The following is a 23,548-nucleotide window of genomic DNA, read 5'->3' on the forward strand; positions in this document are numbered from 1 at the left end:
CGTGCGGGGGGGGGGGGGGGGTTGGGCAGCATCTAACCCAGGAGAAGTGGCAGCGGAGTGTCATGCAGGCAGTGATTGTGCTTTGTTGGAGGTAGTGTGGTGCTTAGTTAAGGTATGCATTGCTAATGAGGGCTTTTCAGAAGTAAAAGTTGTTGGGGGGGGGGGGCCCACTCTTGCCGGTATTGTGGCTTAATAGTGGGACCTGTGAACTTGAGATGCAGCCCAACATGTAGCCCCTCGCCTGCCCTATCCGTTGCTGTGTCGTTCCCATCACTTTCTTGAATTGCCCAGATTTTCACACATGAAAACCTTAGCGAGCATCGGCGAAATACAAAAATGCTCGGGTCGCCCATTGACTTCAATGGGGTTCGTTACTCGAAACGAACCCTCGAACATCGCGGGAAGTTCGTTTCGAATAACGAACACCCGAGCATTTTGGTGTTCGCTCATCTCTATTAATTATCAGTTTTATATAAAAAATGATGGGTGCTAAAAGCAAAGAAGTGGCATCATGCTTTGCAAATATATACATCGGGTCTTTTCAAAATCTTTGGGGTACATCATCTTTACACGGTGCATCAAATTTAACAAAACAAATTCAGAGAGGAACCTGAAGAGGTCCATAGAAGAGATTATCTGTAATACTGTATATGGGGTTTGATTTTGTAGCCAATTACGAACTTCACAAAACTGTGTGTATATATATATATATATATATATATATATATATATATATATATATATATATATATATAGTATATGTGTGTGTGCGTGCGTAAAGGTACAAACTTATAAAAGGAAACTAGAAATAGAGATTTAATTTCAACTAGTCAGTGCCAAATGTTTTTAGATAACCATAGCTCTAAATACTTTTAAAAATAATATTTTTTACAGTCATATGCAGAGAATAAGGAGGAGTTACTTGCAATAACCAATCAGGGATCCTTGTTAAGAGGGTCTAAAAAAGGACTACTCCAAAGCTATTGTTAGAAAGTTATGTAAGAAAAGTCTCAAATGTAAAAGAGAAAGGAAAAGAGAAACTAAGGACAACTTCCTGCTCTCCTTCATTTTTTATGCTTACCTTCATTCTACCTGTATGGTATGCATTATACTTGGTCCCCATACTGGTGTATATCTTATATACTAGATATTTATATATAAATTTAATTTTTATATATTTTATATACAGTACATTGCCTATTATTAGTAAACAATTGGGTTACCTCATTCAGTTCCCTATTATTCTGATCATAAAAGCTTTCAATGTTCTTTATGCGCTATTTATTTAGCATTTATAGAGAATATTTATATTTGTAAATTGTTCGTTCCTGTATTTGGAATGCATGTGGAGTACTATTGAAACTGGAACCCTGTACTAGTACATGTAATTACACCACTTCTGCCAGCTGATATTCCTTTCATTCATATGGATGGAATACTTGTGGCAGTCCTTCTGGTATTGTAAACAGTGGACTAGTTAGACAGCAGGCCGTGAGAAGTAAACTAGTAGACTTATGGCTCATTCACACGACCGTGATTTAGCGAGTATAACTCGGTGAATGGAGTCAATGAAAGTAAATGGACTTTCATTGATCCATTCATATTAGCATATAAACACAGTGTGTGGATATGCAAGAGATATAGATTGCATCATGCTCTATTTTTTGGCTGTCCATACACAATACGTTGCATATGGGCGGCGATTCATACACAACACCGCAATGAAACAAAGCGGGAATTAAAAGAAAAAAGACAGAGTCACACTGTGCCGCACTTATGAGATATGCGGTCATGCGCAGTACAATTGCTGCCAAACTGGCCTCTGCCGACAGAGCCAGCATCACATAGACAGGTAAAATGCTGCGGGACACCCACCGCATTTTAAGCATATGGTTGTGTGAATAAGGCTTAGTGTAGATACGAAATGAATAGTTCACTGACAATAAGCATTGATCTTGAATAGGGTGAGGTGTGTAAAGATATTTTGGATCCAAGAATATATTTGGGATTATAAAATTATCTGAATTACACTAACATGTGAAATATAGGCACATGACTGAATTCTTCACAGCAATACATTATCTTCTTGCTTAAATAGTATATTTAGTTACCATGGTTACAAGACTTCACTATCTCTTTAAATACTAAAAGGGACATGAGAAATTTCTCTTGCTGCTGTAATAGTTACATTGACTGATACATATTTTTTATGTTTTTTTAATGTCAATATGCAATTTGGAAAGTTAAAAATGTATCAACTAATATGTAGACTATAAAGTACAACAATAACAAATAACAATAATAAACACAGCATATGTATTCAAATAGTAATAAAGGACTACACAACCATATAACTCATAAATAAAACATCCATGTAGTATAATGTACATTCTTGACTTAGAGGACTTGTCTTATGAAATCACTGGGGTAGCTCTCCCACTCAGGACCTTCCTTCGTAAGCCAGAGATGCTCTAGCAGTACAATGTTTTACCTATGTCTTTGCTCATACAAATGTTTAGTCCCAGTTAGGTACAGTACCATAGGTCAGCTAGGCAGACATTTGATTTAGTAATGGCATAGCAATGCAATGTCATTGTGAAACAACAGGAATAAATAATATTTTCTAAAACATAAGGGAATTGAGATATTTTCCTGTAAAATTCAACTTCACACAATGTTGCTGAATTTCTTGTTTGGCCAGATCTATCAAAGGTGATGATTTAAGGAGATGAAATTATAATATTACTTTCCCATAGTGCATTGAGAAATGATTAATTGCTCTGATGCTTCAGTTCTAAAGGAATTGGAAATAGACCTCTATGCAGAATAAAGTCTTACAGGGCTTTAATATTTGTTCTACTCTTCTTCAGAGCGTAAGTGTTATGTTTGTGGGCGAATAAGCACCAGGCTCACACGAATGTGACCCGAAAACACGGGTTAGGGATAACTGGCCCTATACTGTTGGAAGGATGACATGGCCCTACCTAACAAAGCAGGGCGATCGCCTCAATAAAGGCAGCCCCGTGCTGGATCCTCAGCCCTGCTCTCCCTGAAAGGCGGAACTGTCGCCACCAGGCAAAACTGTCAAAATGCACAAACTCACCACACAAACCTCGCACTCTACAGCAGTTGGAAAAGCTGAATATAAAAAGCGAGGAATTAGTTCGTGAATTGGCCAATGAACTTAAGCTGCAAGGCTGTGACAAGGCTCCCCGTGTCTTGCAGTCCCTACTCTAGAAAGACAATACACACACATGGACATGACACTCTTGACACACACACTGTACACAGAACAGGACTGGACTTAAAGAACATGTCTGGCACCATGCACAGACCTAACATATGTCGCTGTTCACACCAACATACAGTGCAACACATATCACATAAAACAGGACTGCTCACACCACATGTCTGGCCACTTGCACAGACATACAACACCAGTCACTGTTCACACCAGACTACAACAGGTAGTGCATACAACACAGACTCCACCCAGAGCTCATATGCCCACAGATGAAGCTCCACAGCAAGTGGAAGCCGCAGCTTACAGGGGAAGGGAAGAGAGGGTCTGCATATGATACAGGTGTCCATATGACTACAGGTGTCCAAACTGTCTTTGGGAAGCAGAGAGACACTAACTGATCTGCATGCAAACACAGCTCTGAGTGGGCACAAGACAGTGATATCCAAGCAGTACAAAGACCAGCATTAACTACTGGAGATGCTAGTTTTTATATGCTGCAGACTAAAGGGGATTGGCTGCTGGATAATACCACACCCAGCGAGCTCAATTAACCCCTACCTGTGAAGGTGCACTCCTAGAACCCAGTAGTACAACAGATCCCAGCAGCACGACCTGACAGCAAGTAGCCCACTGATGGGACAGTAAAATCCATTCCTTGAGAAAGTAGGGGAATGCAAATGCACAATTTTGATGGCGATTAAGTTTGTGACATGAACGGTTAATGCCAGGGTTTAATGGCCAAGTATCTCACACGAGTTTTGTGCGTTGCAAGACTCACAAAACTTGTGTGAATATGTACTCCATTCTTTTGAATAGAGTCATACACATGAGCAATGTTTTCCCTCACTGAGATGCAGTGAGGGAAGAAATTATGGCATCTTCTATTTTTTCACGTTCTTCGGAACACATCGCCTATTTATTTCAATGGGACCTTAAATACATTGCATGGATCTCTCATGCCAAAGGGAAACACTTCCGATCCATTGTTGCACTTGAAAGTTGGGCGAGAGGATCGGAATTTCACAGAAGGGTGGCAAGGCGACTTTGACTGAAAATCACCTCGTATCTGCGGGTAAAATGTAGGTTGATGAGCTCGATATGGGGCCAAGTTTCTTGGGCGGATATTGTGCTTGCCTGCATGAAGGTAGCCTTATACCCCCAAATAATTTGTAATCTGCTTTCGGACACATTTATTAATCATTTGCACCATAAATTAATGCCATGAATGCTAATTTTTTTTTTAAAGTAAAACTATGTGTGGCTTGCTGCTTGATTAGGGTTTAGAGACTTTTATGAAATGCTACTATTTAAAAAGTTGTGAAATATGTTGCAATTTTCACCTGTAAAACAGCTGCGGAATTCGAACCTTGTATTTCAAGGGCTGAATCAGAATCCGCAGCGTATTATAAAAATGCTGCAAATGTGTCACATAAATTGTCTTCACAATGTCAATATGATTTTTAAAATCCCATCCACATGGCCTGTACTCTAAACAGTGCAGAGCAGCAATTCCACTGGCAGAAATTCCACAATGGATCCTGCGTGTGTGAAGGTAGCCCTATAATCAATTCCCTCCAACTGTGTGGTGAAAAAGCAATTAATAGCAGTGTTTGCTCTAAGCTGTGCACTTTGGAAAGGAAATTGTTAAAATGACATATGAATGAGGCTAAGTGCAACTTCACACGAAGTACTAAACACAGAGAAGGAGCTGGTACTCATGAGCATGCTTTGTGTGCATTCTGCAGAAAAGTAGTACCTGTTCTGTTTGCCTGCATTTTGTGCAGCAGAGGCCCAAAAGAAGTCTATGGAAGGTGTGCAAATATGCAAGCAGATGTGTGCAACATTCTGCAAAATGCGGGGAAATGGAAAGACGTTTCGGCACAGTGAGTATTTTTGCACATACACTTCGGTGAAGCCGCGCTTAATGAACTCAACAACATTTCCACCTGAGAGAAACATCTCTATCTTTTGAGTCTCCTTCACACAGGAGACAAGGCATCACCGTGAGAAAATTGCAGCAATATCGCATTGCTGGTCCATGTAATATCGCTGTTTTCTTGCAGCGATACTATGATTTTGTAGGGCTACAAAGTTGCAAGTGGTGCTACAAAGTTGTGCAACTTTGTAGCACTACTTGTGAGGATTTTCAGGGGGTGGGCTTGAAATATAAGTCCTACCCTGAAAATAAGCCCTAGCTGCAGGGAAACATTTTTAAAAAGTATACATCACCTAGAAGAGCCAGCACTGAATGAAACAATCACAGCCATTCATTGAGTGCTGGCTCTGATTGGCTAAGTGTTAGCCAATCAGAGGCAGCGCTTCCAGGAGGCAGGGATTTTTCAACCCCCGGCTAGAAGAGATGATGAAGAATAGTTCCGGGGACCTGGAAGAAGCTGCAGTGACGCTGGAAAGGGTTTCTAAGGTGATGCATACTTTTTTTTCCCCCTGCAGCTAGGTCTTAGGTTATGGATGTGGCAGTAGGATTATCTACTGTCAAAGTTGCATCGCACTGCACAAAAAACGTGTTTTTTAGTGCGATGCAACAGAGAGGATGCCTCCATAGGGAAACATGGGCTACAAAACCTCGCCTGTAGCATGCATATTGCGGAACCCGCCAGGTTTTGGACTAGCAATGTCGCATGCTACGAAACATCGCAAATGTGAAGGAACCCATAGGAAAGAATGGGCTTCACATACATGCCATTTGTAGCATTGTCGCAACGCAAGAAAATCGTGCGAGGAGTGCTTTCAGAAGAGCAAAATATTTCTGAAAGATGCACTGAAAACACAAAAGAAATCCCACATCAAAATACCCATGTAGAGATGTAAATATTGGAATTCTGCAGCTGCAGATTAAGGACTCCTTTACATGGGAGTATATGCAATTGCACATTGTATTTGCGCCATGAATGAGTCATTTTTGCTTGTGTATCAGTATATTTTACTATACTTGCGCTGTGGAATATGTTGGCCCCATACAAATAAAGCTTATCATTATTATTACTTTTTTGCGCCTACAGAGCATGTTCATTTTTGCGTAGCAGACGAACATGTCCCGATTTAAATGGCTATTTAGCCTAATGAGTTACAGATGGGTTTTTTTCTTGCAGAATAGTGTAGCGTGTTGTGCATCCCATTGTATATTGTGTGCACATTTGTGCACCTCCCATAGACAGAAATGTACACAAAAGTAGAGCATGCTTCCTTTTTTTTTAGCATGCACTGAATGCATGCACAATAAAAAGAAGTATGACCGAACCCATTGAGATCAACTGATTCTCTGCATATTACGCATGCAACTTTTTCACACACAAATATGCATGTAAATACACCCGTGTGAATATGTTTATGGCAGTGTATAGTCTACAGTAAACAAGCTTTCTAAATTGTTCACATGCATAATAACTGGAGCTAGGAGTATATCTAGCCTTTCTTCTGATGCTTAAGAGGAACAGCTGTAGGGGGTATAACAGGAGGAACTGCAAGTCCTAGAATTCCCAAAATATTATTATGAAAGGTAACATACTACATATTATAGGGAAGTATAAGAGAATTGCAATTCCCAGTATGATTAGGGTATTATTTTGGGATTCCAGTAGACATTATAGGGAGGAGAGTATAACAAGGGGAACTAAAACTCCCAACATGTCCAGGCTGTTATAATGGCTATCAGAGGATATTACAGTGAGTGGGTATAAGATAGTAGAGCTATATGTTCCATGGTAATTAGCTCTCACACAACTGCTGACAACCTATAGAAGAATTTTTTTTCTCTTCCCTACGAACTCTGCACCCTCATATCAAAAGATCATTATCATATGTTCTTTACCACCCCTTATCCTCTCTACTGCTGAGCTCTGCTCACTCATTCAATTTGTAAAATCACACTTCCTTTAGTCATCATTTATCCTCCCTACTGCTAAGCTTCAGTCAAGGCAAAAAGAGTATGTAGACATATGCCAGCGCCCCATAGTGTTGCTAAATATAGATAAAGGCCACTCAGCTGGTACGCGGTGGGACTCCTATGAAGGAATCCCACCAGTACCTAGATTCCAGTTTCATGTGTCAATATCACCCTCGGTCCTCTATTCGGGTTCGGGAAAGACGTCTCGGAGGTTAGAAGCTCTCTAGCATCCAAGAGCTTACAGCCAAATGGTAGGATAAAAATAGAAAAAATGCTCTGCGCTCCAAGACTCAGAGTGATTTCAAGACCTAATTGGTCTAATGGTTATAATAACCTTACTTTAGTAGGTTTACTAATGGAACGCGTTTCGGCGCACTTCTGCACCTTTTTCAAGCATAGAAAAGGTGTTATCATACACATTTATATTGGTAACTTGATTGTAAGTTACCTACATAAATGTGTATGATAACATCTTTTCTATGCTTGAAAAAGGCGCAGAAGTATGCCGAAACGCATTGAATTAGTAAACCTAATAAAGTAAGGTTATTATAACCATTAGACCAATTAGGTCTTGAAATCAGTCCAGGGCAGGCAGCATTGGGGACAAGGAAACTCCATCATACCCTACACAAGGATGACCGTCTAAAAACCTATTCCCGGACCCTCCGCTTCTGTGTTACAAGCAACCTAAAATTTGAGGAACTTTATAATCAGGAGTGCATTGCCTTTCAACGCATAAAAGGGAACTTATCCCTGCAATGTAAGGAGCTGTAAGACCTGCTCACATGTACTGACTGCGGACAGGATACAAATCCCCAACACACAGCAGAACTATAAGATCCCGAGGACATTCACATGTCCACATCTAATGTTGTATACCTGTTGCAGCAGTGCTGGGATTGCTGCCGTTTTGACGGAGTCTGGTGTGGGTTTTAGACATGATTCTGCCCCTTTTTACTTAGGAGGTGTGACGCAATATGCTCACATCTGTGGATGATTAGCTGGCTATTTAGCTGGGTGGGATAGGAAGCTGAAGGGCTGTAAATTGTCATTTGCTCGCTGTCGGAGCTGGCAGTTAGTGGCTCCCGTGGACAGCATGCTATCCACTGTTCCTTACTCTGGATGGCTTTGTGCGCTGCGGCTTATTCTACTAAAGCTAAGTGCTGTGTTTTACTTTGTTTTGTCTTTTATCAGTTTGGTCAAGTAGGGTTACTCAGGTCCCAGGAACGAGTGCAGGCCCGCATCTATTGACGCAATCAGTCTGCTGTGTTAGACAGGGCCCTCTCCCTCGTTTGTTATTTATTTGGGGAAATACTTCCCATTTATTATTTGTTTGTTTGTTTTGGCCGCTGCACTGTGAGCAATCATTGTGCATTTCTGCAGTTTCTGGTCCAGCATGTCCTTTGCAGACGTAACAGTACCTGATCCTGTGCAGTAAATGTCCTGTTGGGGGGCTTTATGTGGGAAAAAACAGACAAACACTGAAAGCGAACATGAGATCTCATCACCATACAATTAAAAAAAAGAAAGACAGGGACGTAAAACGCAGATGGTAATGGGTCAGTGGCCACAGAGTGATTCTTGGGTTGTCAACAGGTTTGGGTTGAGGTGGTGGACCCGGAGCTAGAGGCCATAAGGCAGCAACGGCTGGAGAAGCTGCAGAGCAGATAAGGGGATGCCGGCAGGGAGCAGTTGCAGCAAGAGGCCAAACAGAGGGAGGATGACATGAGGAATAGCATCTTATCTCAGGTTCTGAGCCAAGCAGCCCATGCCAGATTGAATTACTTTGCATTGGTCAAGCCTGAAAAAGCCAAAGCAGTAGAAAACTATCTTATACAGATGGCAAGATTTGGGCAACTAAGTGCAAAGCTTTCTAAACAAGGACTAATAGAGATCTTGAAAAAAGTGAGTCAGCAGACAGAAAAGAAGATGATGGTGAAGTTTAACAGAAGGAAAGTGATGGACTCGGATGAAGAAGACGACTGACTTCAGATCGGCTTGGAACAGACTCTGTGCCCGGAGCACTTGCTTTACAACAAGAAACACTGAACTAAGTGACACACATCCCCGAGGGAGACCTGATCTACAATGTTTTTTTGGGGGTTGGTTTTTATTTTCTCCAGACTGAGCAGTTGTCTGCTGGTACTCCAGATTGCTGTACGGACTGACAACTCTCCACTGCTATACCCCTTCAAGTTACTCAGATTTTAAAAATTACCTCTTTTAAAATAGTAAATTATTGGGAGTGTTTAATAGTCATTAAAACATTTTGTAACAGCAAAAAAAAAAAAAAGACAGAATTACCTGTGGCGGAGCACTTTTCTAGTCATGGTCACGACATACAACATATGAAGTTTACTATATTAGAAGACAACTCAAGTCATAGAAAAATTTGTGAGTACAAGTTTATAACCACTATTAACACAGGCCAAAACATTTCAAACGGTTTCATGCTAAAGTGGAGTATATAGGAAATCTGGAGCAGAGATAATGCACAGGTCTGGTATTGTTTTAAGTGCAAATTAATCACATCATGTTTGTGCTTCTTTATATGTTTGTATATATATATATATATATATATATATATATATATATCTTCGGATCTATTCTTTTATGTCTGGTAAAGAACACTAAGTAGGTTTGAAATCTTGCAGTAAAATCGTCTCTTTTTGTTGGCCATTAAAATTTATCATCTCCAAATGATCACTCTTCGTTTCTCCTAGGCCTCTTTCACATGACCGTATGCATTTTTACCTTCAACCATGATAAATTACATGAAAGAATAAAAGCCGTGATCAAGTCCTGATCTTAATTAGTGTATTATCAGCAATTCACAGAGGCGGCTGCCGTGTGAAGGCAAAACAGTATGCTGCTGCGCAAAAATCCCTCGGTCACCAGAAATCCTTAGACTGACTGCTAATGCCCCTCCCTCTTTTGAAGCTCCCATAGGAGTCTATGGGGGCTTCCAGCATAGCTGGGGAAAAGATAGGGCAAGACCTATCTTTTCACATGCCATATAAAATCAGTCGCCATTGTCCTATTTTTCCCAGCGCAATTTTTTAATGCACCTAAAAATTGCTTATCTGAATGAATACATTGGAATGCAATGCTTCAGATAGTTGCAATATTATGACGCGGCTAAATTAGCTGCGTATATAAGGTCATGTGAATAAAGCCTCACTGAGAACAATCACATAATTGATTCCAATCACAACTGACGAAAAAAAATATTCACTTCCCACAACCCCAAAAAATAATTTTTCCTTATTTACTTATCAATTCATAAATTCACTAAATATACATTAATAAATAAACAAAAACTTATACTACAAAAGAAAAAGATTAAAATAGAATGAGGCTTTCTTCATTAATCAGTTGTAAGAGTCATATTTTTGTCTTGCTAGCTAGGTGTAAAGTAAACCAAATCGCTAGAACTGCTGCAATCTAGATTTTAGCTTGAGCCATTCTACTTACTGTATATACTCGAGTATAAGCCTAGTTTTGCAGCACATTTTTTTGTGCTGAAATAGCCGGCCTCGGCTTATACTCGAGTCAGGGAAGGCTTAAAAAAAAACTACATACTCATCTCCCAGCCGGCGTCTGTGTCCCCAACGGTGGTGCGGCAGGCTGCTTGAATTCTCTCCGCTGTCATTCCCCGCCATCCTCTTTGCTCGGCTCTGTCATCCCCCATTGTCAGCGCTGTGTAAGTAAGAGCTGTGATTGGATCAAGCGTCAGCCAATCACAGCCGGCGCTCGATCATTTACAGCCAATCAAGCTGCTTTAGAATTCTCCCCACTGTCATCTCCCTGCTCAGCTTTCAAATCCCCAGCCGTCAGTGCTGTGTAAGTTAGCACTGTGATTGGATCGAGTGCCAGCTGTGATTAGCTGGCGCTCAATCCAATCACAGCGCTTACTTACACAGCACTGACAGAGCCAAGCAGAGAGGATGGCGGGGGATGACAGCAGGGAGAATTCAAGCAGCTTGTCACATAGAGACAGACGTCGGCTGGGAGGTGAGTATTGCAGGTTTTTTTTTTTTTCGACTAGTATATACTCGAGTATAGCTAGGCTTATACACGACTCAATACGTTTTCTCAGTTTTTTGTGGTGAAACTTATTGTCTCGGCTTATACTCGGGTCGGCTAATACTCAAGTATATACGGTACGTCAATTAAATTAAAAGTAGAAATTCTACCTGCCCTCTGACATGTTTCACTGCATGAGCAGCATCTTCAGGGGGTTAGAGGCTATAGGGCAATTGGAAGCTAATATCCCTAATTTAGCTATATCCCTGGAGCTCTCTGCTGCTGATGTTGGATTCTTTTTGATGAATACAGGGCAGTAGCTCCTCTGCAAATTGTTACCCCCTGCAGTCAGGAAGGGCACTGCATGAGGTGAAGTACTCAAATTACTTTATAAACTGTGCATCCCTGAGTGGAACAATATGTGATAATTTAGGCAATTAACCCAAGCAGGACTGAAGTGGGCATACTAACCATTGCTGGTAAATCAGTTTAATCCATGCATGGAAAGATCTAGACAGGCAATTATGGGCTCTCATGGAGAGGAGACCAAGTTTGGCTTTGCTACAACACCCTTCACTTCTAAAATATGTAGTTGCTTGTATGTATCAATTCAATAAAATATATATGAAAGACATAAATGTGTTTTTTTCTGTAGATGGTAGAATAGACCTAACAGGTTTATAAATTGGTGCACCTTTGTAACTAAACACTAGAGCACTTGAAATTATGTACCAAGTGCAATCTGTGTGGATGTAATAAAATATATACTTCAGGGGGGAGTAAGATAGGGTTGAAAACAAGGGCAAAAGAACAATGCCAAAGAAACAATCGGACTTACTGTATAAAACGTCCAGCATCGTACTCTACACCCCAAGGCCTATGTATTGAATGCACGATTTAAATACACGATTTTAAATATAAAAAAAATATTTTTCCTTTTAGCATCAAAGAGGTATTTTATACATTTATATAGTGTATTATGCATTATTCAGTAACCTTCTTGATGACAGGTAGCTGGGAAATGAAAAACTAGGAACACTGATAATTAAAATGAAACATGAGTCCTAATACAAATCTCTTCTTATTTTGTCTGCATGTTTTCACAAATAATATGTAAAGAACAAAATATACCAAAAAGGAGAAAAAACATCTTTGTCTCTGGATTAGATATTGTAATATTTCCATGAATAATTTAATGCTTGGATGAAGGACAGTAAGCAAGGATGGTATTTTAGATTTCAGCATAATTTAGTGGTCTGCATGTGCAGACTAATAATTCATGTATAAAAGCAGAAGACACTACATCCCCTCTCCTATTAGAAGGAAAATATATCCTGTTCTTTTAAAATGTTTAGAGTTTAATTTATGAATTTAAATAAAGTATGATAAATGCTGTAATGTAATATTTAGCATGTAAACAGGGAGCCAGGAAGAAGAAACGAAAGGCAAAGCATGATTTCATTATCCACAATATTTATGGTTGGAATCTACAAAAAGTATTGAACACATATTTTCCTTCACTGATTTTCTACCAATTCAGAGATTTTTCAAGTTTTTTGCTCCAAATAGCTTCTTTCAAAATTCTGCTACTGTAGTTGCCCTTGAAAACAGACAGTTATTTAGCTCCATAGCATTATCAGAAATGTGACCACACAATATTGTCTATGTAACTGTCATGTGTCCCGCAATGCCCTGCTTTAGGCCTCATGCCCACAGCCGTGATGGACTCCGCCAGTGGAATATTGCAGCAGAGGCCCCCCAAGGACCCATACTCACCTCTCTGATCCACCACGGGAATTCTGTCTGCCGGGCCGGCCCGCATGCACAGTACAGTGCATGACACACCGGCAGTGGCTGATGACGCAGCTGGCGGTGGGCGTAGACGCGTAATCACACAATACTTACGCTATGCTCACAGCGGAAGTATAGCGTGATGGCCAGCTTCCATTGACTACAATGGAAGCCTGCCACGCATTTTTCCGCAGCACATAGAGCCTGCCACGGTTTCTTTCACGCTTTGGAATTCCATGGAAAAACGTGGCAGAAATCTGTCCGTAGGCATTAGCCCTTATAAATACAGAAGAGGAGCTTGCAGCTCTAGCTTTAGCTATTGATGGTGAAAAACACATCATATAAGTTAAATAGGTACAAAGTAAGTAAAGCAAAGCATATACACATTGACTCAACATTATATTGTTATTGCTTATTATATCATATTGTACAACACTTCAGTTTTATGTTTATGAGCCAAGCTGTGCTATAGATTGTCAAATGCTGTGGATTCAGAGGCATGAACTTTAGGCCTAATGCCATATATGTAATATGCCTCTCCTATCTGCCATGTGCTATTTATTATATTGATGTCTTGTTATGTTGCAGGGAATTCCTATGGCCCATGTAAAGTTACTTCTGCACCCCGTATACTAATCCTCTGTTTGGATTGGATGAAATTAAAGTTCGTGTTCTGGTTGGCTGTGATTGTTGAGTGAATGAATATAAAGTAAATAAAGGTATATTATACAGCATTAGCTATTACAACCTCTAGTTATGCTGTAAATTACAATGCAAACTCAATTTTATTTTACCAATCTCTCAAGTAACGTCTTCTCATTCAAAAATGTGGATGTAAAACCAATAAGCATTTCAGTCTAACAAATCCTCATATAAACACTCTCCTAAGCCAAAGCAACAGTATAAATAATTAGCTGTCTATTTCTCTTCTAACTCATTTGTAGATTACTTGTGTCTGTATTCTGACACAATTATTTTACCATAAAGGACCTCACCACTGTTTTTTCTAATCCACTGATTGCTAAATCTAAAGGCCATTAGTCTATGTTTTTCATTTTCAGCCTTCCTTTCTTCTGAAACAGTCATTCACCTTCTACTAGATCAAATTCAGTTTTTGTCTATTATCTTTATTTGTGTCACTAGATAAGGGCTCTTTAATTCAGGTAATTGTTGGATCCTGCAAAACCTAAAGATAATTGTTCGGTGTAAATACAGCTAACTATCGAACGATGAATGGTAATTTGTTCTCTTGTCATTTGTTTTATACATGCATAAAAAAAACCATAATGGCCCCCTGTAAACAGGAAGAGAATAGAACTAAAAAACTGGCAGTGGAGAAGGCGCATCACTCCAGGTTAAAGCAAATAGGAAGTGACCCAAGGTTTGGGAAACGTCTCCTTTTATTTAATAAAGTACGTGATCAGCTTATGAAAACGCGTTTTGGGGATAACCCCTTAGTCAGTTCAGCTGGTGTTTGAAACATACAAGCAATCCTAAGAAACAACAGTAATCCTATTCTGTATCAGGTCTCTGTGCACAGAGCCAGAGGAGGGATGACCTCATTCATTTTGAATGGTGGATATTGTGCTACTTTACTCCAGACTGAGGGTACTTTCAGATGCACGTATGAGCAATTGCGCAAGCTTTAGCACAAAGCATTTGCGCTGTGAATGAGGTGCTATTGGTGCATTTTACTGTACTAATTGCACTTTGGGCATGTTCACATGGGCACCAGACACACTCCCATTATAATTTAAAAGGCTATTTAGGCTAATGAGGCCCAGGAGTGTTCTCTTTTTCAAGGAATTGTGCAGCTTCTATAGATTTCTATGAGGACCCTTGGTGTGCAAATGCACACAAAAATTGAGCATGTCCTATTTTTTTCCATGTGCGCAAACGAGAGAAATGAGAGCAAACTATTGAACTCAATGGGTTCTATTCTATTTTTTTGTGCAAGCAAATTTTGCGTGTAAGTACGTTTGTTTGAAAAAGCCCCTTGGTCTTTGATGAGAATGAGATGATTGCACAGACTGAAAGTGATCTCTATAGAACAGGAAGTGTCAATCTATTAGGAGGGCTCCGTGGTCAGTGTGAAAACAGCAATGATTCAGATATTGTTTTATATAGATAGTATCAAGAAAAAATGATGTTACTATTTAGAAGGTTGAATAATATTGAGACTGAAGTAGTAATTAGAGATGAGCGAGCATACTCGGATAAGCACTACTCGCTCGAGTAATTTGCTTTATCCGAGTATCGCTGTGCTCGGGGCTAAAGATTCGGGTGCCGGCACGGAGCGAAGAGCTGCAGGGGAGAGCGGGGAGGAACGGAGGTAAGATCTTTCTCTCCCTCTCTCCCGCCCGCTCTCCCCTGCTCCCCGCCGCAACTCACCTGTCAGCCGCAGCGGCACCCGAATCTTTGGCTCCGAGCACAGCGATACTCGGATAAAGCCAATTACTCGAGCGAGTAGTGCTTATCCGAGTACGCTCGCTCATCTCTAGTAGTAAATAAAAGTGACGTCATGTGTTGAATTTGGAGAGACTACTTGCTATATTGTTGAGCTACTTAAATTATTCTTGTTTGATTGTTTTTTGCAAAAAAGCTGAAAGTTTGCAAATTTGGCAAATAAACTTGATTTGCATTGGGGGTTGAATAATTTTGATTGCAACTGTATATATGTATATATATACTATAGGAATACATATTTGAAATGATCTAATTTACTGTGACAGTTTGAGTTATGTAAATATCTAAATATGTTGGGTTACTCCCTTGGGCGTTTTTTTGGTTGTGCTCATTATTTACTAAATAGCAAATAACAGTCCTTGAAGCCAAACCTCAGCTAAATTCACAAATAGAAGAATTTTAAAAAATTCATATAAAATAAAATACGCACATCCTAGTAAATCATCAGAGATGAAAACTATCTTCTTATTATTAACTTCATTTTAAAAACATATTCTACACCTGCTTTTGTCCATCATACTAAATTGCTGTGTGCTGTGTTAATTTAAAAAGTAGAGCTGTATTATTACAGTACTTTTGGCTAAAAGTGTGATGTGAACTCATGAGACATATACAACAAGATTATTTTAATGAACCAGGAATCAATTCTGCCTCAAGTCATAGCAAAGCTTCAACAATAGTGCAATAATTTTCTATAAACAGCAAAACATTTTTAATATCAACAAAACAGAATATGCTGAAAAAAGATGATCAGACATTAGGTTGGAATAGATGAAGTTACGCCACACAAAGTTGTATAACACCCATTAAGATTATGGTATTTTACTACATCATGTTTGCATTAAACTTGAAAACAATTTTTATGACATGTAAGACCTTATTCACACTGGTGTTTTTCATGTCCATGTTTTGTCTGTGTGTACAACAGGCAGCACACAGATCCATAATAGCCTACTCAGACAAGCTCTTTATCACATGGCTCTGTGATCTGTGTGAGGCCGGCTTCACATGAGCGTGTTTGCATGCTTTCATGCACTTGACCATTTAAACATTTTGTAGTTAGTGCTGACTGATTTGGTTTTTTGTACATTGTAGGGTCACATTACCTGTGGGGCACCTGCTACTTTATAGTAGCACCAAGGGGCTATTTACTGTGGGGAGGCATAAAAGAGACATTCTGATTTTATGATGAGTGTGGACAGTATTACATTGGGACACTAATAGGGTCATTGGAGATAGCAGTACAATGGGGAACGGGTGCAGTTACGGCCAGAAGAATTCTTCATGGAGGCCTGGGATCAGTAGGAAAAATGAAATTGGACAACATCAATCAGAGACAATGTCTCCGGTGACCACTGGAGGTAACTGTACTATAATCACTATCACTGCGTAGAGCTTATATTTGACTATAATACAGTGACTGCATTTAGAGGTATACTACATCGGAGCTGCTGTATTTAACATCATCATGTTATAAAAGTTGTTTTACATTGTCTCTGATGTACTCTATATAATTACAAAGCTCCTAGCTCCAATGCTGCATCAATGGGTCACTTAAAAGACCCAGCGAAATAGCTAAGCGATGGACAAGATACGTCTGGAGGCCATGAAGTGGTATTGCATGGGGTTGGGGGGAAGCAAGCTAAAATTTCGCACCACAGACCATGAGGCTTTAGTTATGCTTCTATATGTAGTATATTATTTTTACACCTTTAAAATCTTTGCCTTATGTGTATTAGAGTGGACACCCACTTGCGTTTTTCTTGCACTTTTTTTTCACGCAATATCGCTGCGTGTTTTTAATCGATTGTCAATGGGACTTTCTAATGTTATAAACGCATTGCAGAAAAATCGCAAAGAACAAACTTGCAACACTTTTAACAATAGAAAGTCCCATTGACTAAGCCATTACTTCCCTTACCTGAAGAGTATTTCATATACTTATGTACGAAATACATTTTAGCTTTAGTATTCCTAATATACACCCTTCTGTTTTGGCTTTTGTATGCATTCTTATTAATTCTATAATCATTTGAATGTGAATTTTAACCCCTTTCCAACACCAACCATCATTTATAGTGATGAAAGCAAGCTGTTGGTGACCTGTGCTATAAATGCATGGCAAAGTTATGATAAAGTTGCAGAAGGTGCTTGAACCTAATATTGGCTTTATATGACATAGCCTCAATTTCTTCCACATTCTAGAATGGAAAGCTCAAATTCAAAATAACTGGGCTTAAACTACTAAGGTCACTCTCACACGTGCATTCAGAAAATGCTGTTCACAATTGCGGCATTTTTACAGCGATTTCGAGTGCCATTTTTGAATGCATGTCACAGCATATGACAGCGCTTTTTAACACACTGCATCATTGTGTACGTTAAAAAGCTCTAAAACGCTCCAATATAGAACAGACAGCGCTCCAAAATTGAGGCGTTTCTAACGACGACTTTGAGTGCATGTCTGCGGGGCCCCATTGAAATTAATGGTGGCATTGTACCTCAGTTAGCTAATCAAGTAAAAAGTGGCATGTGCAAGAGTGGCCTAAAACTGTGGTCAAAGCAGATCCTACTGCATGTAGTATTATAATATTTTGTGAAATGACTAGCATTAGAGATGAGCGAACGTACTCGGATAAGCACTACTCGTCCGAGTAATGTGCCTTATCCGAGTACCTCCCCGCTCGTGCTGAAAGATTCGGGGCGCTCCGCTGCTGACAGGTGAGTCGCAGCGGGGAGCGGGGCAGAGCGGGCGGGAGAGAAGGAGAGAAAGATCTCCCCTCCGTTCCTCCCCGCTCTCCCCTGCAGCTCCCCGCTCCGCAGCGCGTCCCGAGTCTTTCAGGACGAGTACAGCGGTACTCGGATAAGGCACATTACTCGGACGAGTAGTGCTTATCCGAGTACGTTCGCTCATCTCTAATTAGCATCCAAAAATCTGGTTTAACATTTCAAAATTGTTCTAAATGTTGTAAATAAATCTTACATACGATAAGCCTTTTCCAAATAGCGTCTACGTCTTTATACATTATGTATGAGTATACAGATTTTGTCATTATTTTACTATGTCTAAGTTTTAATAGCAAGTGGTAAAATATGTTATTCTGAACAAAAGCACACTTGATCTAATTTCCATGATGACAATTATATGCTGCTCAGTGTTATTGTTTTGAAGTACTGAAAGCAGCAATTCTATTTCTAGGTATGTCTCTAAACATCAATACCAAGTGAAATATGGAATTACATTATTAAAGGTGACAGATTAAAGTTAGAAGCAGCTTGAGTTTTCTTTCATCTTGTAGTTTATTAGGCAGTGCAAGCTTCAGAAGTAATCAGGATTCCAAACTATAAAACACTGGCAAGCGGAAGATTTATGGGGTAAAATATACAGTGCAGTAATAGAACTTCAGATCTCAGTCAATAAACATAATTATACAGAATGTTGACTATGGAATGTAGGGTACAAAAAATGAGCTGCTTATAACATATTTGTTACCTGTATGAGATAATAAAAAATCAAAATGTCTTCATGTAAATAACTTAGGTGGTATTTTGCATAACATTACTTTATATACAGGACCAGATCCCCAGCTCACTTGCAACTCGTCACAGAGAATTAACTGGAGTCACGATGTGGATTTTAGGGCTTCTTCAGGTGACCATAAAATATACGCATGCGATGATGTCAATGGGTTCGCTCTCTTGAACATGCTTCGGGTGTATATTTTGTGCGTTCGCAAAAAATAGGACCTGTTCTACCTTTCTACATATTACGCAGGAAAGACTCCCAAAGAGGTCTATGGGAGTTGTTCAAAATTCCTTTTAAATCAAAGCGGGTGTTTTGTGTACGCCTGTGAACATACCCTCCATGTGCAAAAAGTAAAGTAATGTGCCAATACACATGCAAAACTAGCTTGTTCACTGCTCTAATACATGCGCAATTGCACATACAGTCGTCTGAAGAAGCCCTTAGGCTAGCTTTACACAGCCAAGATTCTCGTGAAAGATTTGTGAATGGGGTGATATACGAGTGATTCTTTATCCCTCATGGCATGTCTTATGTTTGGGTGTGCCCACACACCTCATCACCCATGCGAGTGCAATGCAAGATTACTCATCATTAGCCGCAGCGGAGGATCCGAGCGTGCTCCCCCCACCGCTACCCCTCGCCGCCCCCGCTCGCCCCCCCCTGAGCACGCTCAGACAAGAATGCAGATAGTAGAGAAGAGCGAGGCTCACTCAAGTAACTGGCTTATCCGAGCGTGCTCGCTCATCTCTATTACCTATATTGAAGGTAAAAGGTATTTATGTAGTTAAAACACTGCAAATGCCATACAGTAACCTGCTTCTTTTTAATTTTTAAAGATATAAGTCTTTAATTATATTTAGAAATCACATGACTACTAGTATTATATTTTCATTTTCTATTAATTTTATAAACTTTCAGATTCAGAAATATAGTTTCTAACGTATAGTCATGTAGAGCTGTAAATGATTTAGCAAACTCTATATGCAACAATAAATCAGAGGCTTAACTTAATGATTCTTGGTCACAAGTGAAAATTCTGTAACAATACCTCATCACTATGACCTCTGGTTCCCATCAGGCACTAAAGCCCATGTGTGACTAGCCCTGCACCCCCTATAGCTACACCCCAGGGTGTGATTTGAAGAGCAGGGAATTGATGGTTGCTTAACAACTCTACACTTCTTTTCATTCATACCACTCTTTCACTAGCTGCTACCACAAAATCAAATATGGCCAAATATTGCTAAATTGACTTCAACCTCATGCAAAACAGTGATTCTAGACTAATATAGTATATTGTATACAGTATTCAAATTTTGAAAGTATATTAAGCATTTCCTTTAAGCTGCATTTTAACACCTAGCTAGATTCTATCTTCATAGGAAACTGGCTGTTCCCAACACTAATCATAGGCTTTGCAAGCATACAAAGACATTCACAGCACATAATTTAATAGTTGCAAAATAGATTGTTGTCTATAAGGAGTGGATGGAAAGGAAGTTATTTCATGTAGTGTGGAAGCCTCCCATGCAAAGAAATGTATAATGATTACTGAGAACTTCACAGAAGACAAAGACACCTCTGAGGGCTTCTTCAGATGAGCGTAATTGTGCCATTGTTTGCCCAAATACGCAGGAAAATTAATGGGTACATTCTCATTTCCCTTTTTAGTGTACCCATTTATAGTGCATGCAAAAAAAATAGCATGTGCTCTATTTTCCTGCCTATTTGCGCACCAAGGCCCCATAGTAGGCTATTGGAGGTGCGCCAATGTGTGCTCAATGCATGCAGAAATGCTCAATACGTTGCAAAAAAGAACACATTATTCAGCTAAATAGTCTTTTAAATCAGGGTTGGCACTGTTTCACACCCGCATTAAAAACAGGCCCGCATCTGAATTTTGCCATCCTTTGGTGAGGTCTTGTCTTGGTGGTGTACACACTGCAGGAAAAATTACAAGAATACTTTATTCTGTGTGTCAGTACAATTACGACACCATTTTTAATAGTTTTTTTTTGCTGTACTATTTTTTAAATATTCTTGAAAAATATATATTTTCGGCCTCCATTTTCTGAGTCTTAATATTGCTCTTAATGTAATTAAAGAAGGTGAAGTCTGCTGAAAATCCACATTAAAATCCACACAAAAATTTGCCATGTGAGAGCGCACCCTAACAATATATAACAAAGAAAAAACTATACTCCCTTTCAAATGTCACTCTAGTCCCAGAAGCTCATGCAGCATTCACAGTCTGGTTCATCATTCATATGATCAATGAAGGCAATCATTAACTTCAGCAGTCATATGCATTCATGCCGACATAAATGCTGAGGCCAGTGATTGGCTGCAGCAGTCATGTGAACGATGAACTGGCCTGTGAACAATACAGGAGCTTCTGGCACTGACAAAGTTCTAAGGGTGGCGTGTGTGTAGGGGTGCCCGACTTATTGAAGGTGTATGTCTGCCTTAGTCTGGCTGATTTAAGCATAATCATAGTTGGCAATTTCTTTTTAGATGCATGGATGGCCTAAAATAAACCTAATGTATCAAAAGACATGCACCTCTTAATATCCAAGGCACATCTTGCACCTGCAAGAATCATATTAAGACAAGTGTTTGAAACCCAGGTCTTAAAATTCATCACCTTTGTGTTTTTTTCCTATGTTACAATGTATGCTTTTATTTAATATTACTCTATAACAATGATCACTGACCTTTATGCTTAGACTAGCTGTCACTTTTTAACTTGTGCAGCAGGGTCAGAAGTTACCTTATTCCAGTATCAGCACTGGAAAAGGCTGCAAAGAAATGTAACACCTCTATTATAAAACTAAAGAAGAAACAACACAACATCACACCATTGTTAATAAAAGGATTTTGAAATTGGAGTGCTGCCCTGACATGCTTCTTCTATACACTATTGATAATAGGTAATGGTGACTGTCTCTTCCTCTCTCTCTTTCCTTTCCCAGTTCAGTGACTGCATGTGACACTGACTTAGAGAACATTGTAGGTCAGACATTGACTTGTAGGAAAGCTCTCTTTTAATAAATGGCACTGCTGAGGTACTGTAACATCTCTTATTCCCATCTGGCACAAGACAGACAGTATCACATATAAGTTGATGAAAAGTTGATGAATGGTTTCTTGCCTAAAATCCATATGAGGACAATATTAAGCCAAATATGTTTTTAATAGACTGGAGAAATGACTCTAGGAAATTATTTGCTCATTGTCATATGTAGTTAGACATTTCTTACACTTTCTCATACTATGATTCTATGTTAAACATATCAGAATATTATAAATTAACTTTTTTATTTATTAGCATGACTTGATAAAAAATACATTAAAAACAACCATATCATAGCAACTTGCAAGCTCAATCCAAGTATTGAATCTAGATTTCCATAGAAATGGAATGTGGTATCTAAGTTTGACGTATATGTGATGCTCCGGGTGGACAAACGTATTGACAGATTCAGTACGGACCATTATATTATGACACTAGATTTGACCAAAAGGTACTGGCAGATCCCTACAACCGATACAACAAAAGAGAAAACAGCCTTTTGCCCACCCACCATCTCTTTCAGTACAAAAATATGCCTTTCGGACTACAGAGAGCCCTGGTGATGTTCCAGAAACTAATGAACAAAATACTGAGATCTGCGTATTTGGATGATATAGTCATCTTTAGTTTAGAATGGATGATACACTTGACTCACATACAGACAGTTGTTGATGACTAATAGGCTGCCAGTCTAACAGTGAACCCAAAGAAATGTCATGTTGGCTTTGAGGAGGCCAAATACTTGGGTTATCTGATCAGCAGAGGCCTTGTGAAGCCCTGAGATGAAAGCATTTAAGCAACCCAGAAATGGCCCTGTCCCACTACCAAGAAAGAGGTCAGAACTAGAGATGAGCGAACGTACTCGTTTAGGGCAATTTAGTAATCAAGCATCGCTTTTTTCGAGTAACTGACTACTCGGGCCAAAAGATTCGAGGGGCGCCAGGGGGGCGGCGTGGTGGAGCGAGGGGTAGCAGCGGGGAACAGGGGGGAGCTCTCTCTCTCTCCCCCCACTCCCCTCTGCAACCCCACGCTCATCCCCGGCAGCTCCCGATTCTTTTCGCCCGAGTATTCAGTTACTCGAAAAAAGTGATGCTTGATTGCGAAATTGTCCTAAACGAGTATGTTCGCTCATCTCTAGTCAGAACCTTTTTAGGAATTACTGTTTTTTATCAACAGTTTATAAGATGGAGTCTAGAGGCTGCAGCTACCTTTCAGATACTGAGATTTGCTCTGTGTTCCCAACCAGTGTTGATGACCACAAATTAAAAATAAATTATGTATGCAAATGGATGCTTCCAGCTTTGGACTGAGAGTAGTCTTCTCCCAGGTCACTGATGGAGTGAAGCACCTGATATTGTATGTGAGTCAGACACTAAACAAACATGAAAAGAATTATGCAACTGTTGAGAAAGAGTGCTTTGCTATTAAATTGGCTCTTGAGGCATTAAGGTACTATCTGTTCAAGAGAAAGTTTAAACTGGTTATGGACCATGCAGTCCTAAAGGGAAGTACTAAAAC

General features: G+C 39.6%; 1 pseudogene; it reads left to right on the forward strand.

Moving 5' to 3' along the window:
* LOC136632455 (programmed cell death protein 5 pseudogene) overlaps positions 1–9,134 on the forward strand; it is a 54,086-nt pseudogene extending 44,952 nt beyond the window's left edge.
* Positions 9,135–23,548: the final 14,414 nt, after the last annotated feature.

The sequence above is a fragment of the Eleutherodactylus coqui genome, chromosome 1, assembly GCF_035609145.1.
Source record: "Eleutherodactylus coqui strain aEleCoq1 chromosome 1, aEleCoq1.hap1, whole genome shotgun sequence".
Lineage (NCBI taxonomy): Eukaryota > Metazoa > Chordata > Amphibia > Anura > Eleutherodactylidae > Eleutherodactylus > Eleutherodactylus coqui.